The following is a 2,281-nucleotide window of genomic DNA, read 5'->3' on the forward strand; positions in this document are numbered from 1 at the left end:
GTTCAGTTTGGGGGTTCTCCTACTAAAGACCCCAACATGCGCATCAAGGATTTCATCGAGATCTGTGACACTTTCAAATTCAATGATGTGACTAAGGATGTTATTAAGCTACGACTCTTCCCATTCTCTCTGAGGGACAAAGCTAAGTGCTGGTTACATTCTCTACCAGCAGGGTCTATCACCACTTGGGAAGATGTTGCTCTAAAGTTTCTCACTAAATTCTTCCCCATGGCGAAGACTGCAGCAATCAGGAATGCTCTTACTCAGTTTGCTCAACAAACTAGAGAATCTCTGTGTGAGACTTGGGATAGATATAAGGAGATGTTAAGGAAGTGCCCACACCATGACATGCCTGATTGGATGATTATCAACTGTTTCCACAATGGATTGGGTGCTACTTCTAGACCCATTCTTGATGCAGCATCAGGAGGAGCCTTGTGGGCTAAGAGCTACAATGAAGCTTATGAACTTATTAAATAGATGGCTGCTAATGAGTACCAGAATCCCTCCCAAAGACTGACTCAGGGAAAAGTAGCAGGAATTTTGGAGTGGGACACAGCAACTTCTATCGCTGCCCAACTTAAGGCTTTAACAATGAAGGTGGACAATTTGGCTAATTATGGAGTTAATCCAATCACTAGTGTCTGTGAGCTTTGTGCTGGTGCCCATGAGACTGATCCGTGCGAAATTTCTAGTAAACCAGCTCAGTTTGTGAGCAACTTCCAGCGATCGCAGCAACCTGTGCCAGCCACCTATCATCCTAACAACCACAATCATCCTAATTTCAGTTGGAGCAACGCTCAGAATGCGGTTCAACAGCCTTATCAACAGTGTCCAGCTATGCAATACAACCACCTAGTTTTCAGCAACCGCAGTATGCACCAAAATAACAACTCCAGCTGCAACAAGCTAATGAAAAATCTGAATTAGAGGAGTTGAAGCTTATGTGCAAGAGTCAAGTTGTTTCTATCAAGACCTTGGAAAATCAGATTGGGCAAATTGCCAATGCCTTGCTAAATCGTCAACCTGGTACATTGCCTAGTGACACTAAAGTGCCAGGAAAGAAGGAAGTTAAGGAGCAGGTAAAGGCAATCACTTTGAGGTCTGGGAAGGTTACGAGTCCAGAACAAACTCAAGAGTTGACTGAAGAAGCTGGGACTGAGATAGAAGCAAAGTAGAAGGATGAAGAAGTGGAACCAAGAAAGACTACTGTTAAGCACATTCCGCCTGAGGGTAATACAGGGGAGCACCAGATCTATCCTCCACAGCCTTTTCCTAAGAGGCTGCAGAAGAAAAAGCTGGACAAGCAATTTGAAAATTTCTGGAGGTGTTCAAGAAACTTCATATAAATATACAGTTCGTTGAGGCTCTCGAGCAAATGCCTAGTTATGCAAAGTTTATGAAAGTTATTCTCTCTCAGAAAGTGAAGCTAGATGATTTAGAGACTGTCGCTCTCATGGAGGAATGTAGTGATGTGCTGCAACAGAAGTTGCCTCCAAAGCTTAAAGATCCAGGAAGCTTTACTATTCCATGTACTATTGGAAAAGTGTCTTTTGACAGATGCTTATGTGACTTGGGAGCTAGCATCAATCTGATGCCTTTGTCAATCTTCAAGCAGTTGGATCTACCTGATCCTAAACCGATATATATCACTTTGTAGTTGGCCGACCGTTCTATTACATATCTGTGAGGTATTGTGGAGGATGTCTTGGTCAAGGATGATAAACTCATCTTTCCTGCTGATTTTATAATTCTTGATTTTGAAGAGGATAAGAAGATTCCTATAATCTTGGGAAGACCTTTCTTGGCAACTGGTCGAACCTTGTTCGATGTGCAGAAGGGTGAGATTACAATGCGAGTGCTGGATCAGGATGTTACCTTTAATGTGTTCAATGCTATGAAATTTCCTACTGATAATGAAAAGTGTTTAAAAATGGAGTTGCTCGATTCAGTGGTCACATCATAACTTGATCAATTGCGCTAAGGTCTGATGCCTTAGAAAAAGCCTTATTGGGAAATTCAGACAGTGAAGATGACGAAGGTGAAGGGAAATTGCAATATTTGAATGCTTCTCCCTAGAAGAGGAAGATTGATATGCCATTTGAATCTCTAGGAATGGAGAAATTGAACAAAGCTCCTAAACGCCTCAAGCCTTCTATTGAGGAAGCTCCATCTCTGGAGCTTAAGCCTTTACCTGAGTATTTAATGTATACATTTTTAGGTGATGTATCTACTCTACCTGTTATTATTGCATTTGACCTTTCAGGTAGTGATGAAGAAA

The 2,281-nt window shown here is 41.8% G+C and overlaps 1 non-coding gene across 1 annotated transcript; it reads right to left on the reverse strand.

Annotated features, from left to right (window-relative positions):
• Positions 1-243: 243 nt before the first annotated feature.
• On the reverse strand, positions 244-350 carry LOC141710390 (small nucleolar RNA R71). Its single transcript, XR_012570914.1, has one exon. It is a non-coding gene; the product is annotated as a small nucleolar RNA R71 (small nucleolar RNA).
• Between the last annotated feature and the right edge of the window lie 1,931 nt (positions 351-2,281).

Source organism: Apium graveolens, chromosome 2 (assembly GCF_009905375.1).
Source record: "Apium graveolens cultivar Ventura chromosome 2, ASM990537v1, whole genome shotgun sequence".
NCBI classification, from domain to species: domain Eukaryota; kingdom Viridiplantae; phylum Streptophyta; class Magnoliopsida; order Apiales; family Apiaceae; genus Apium; species Apium graveolens.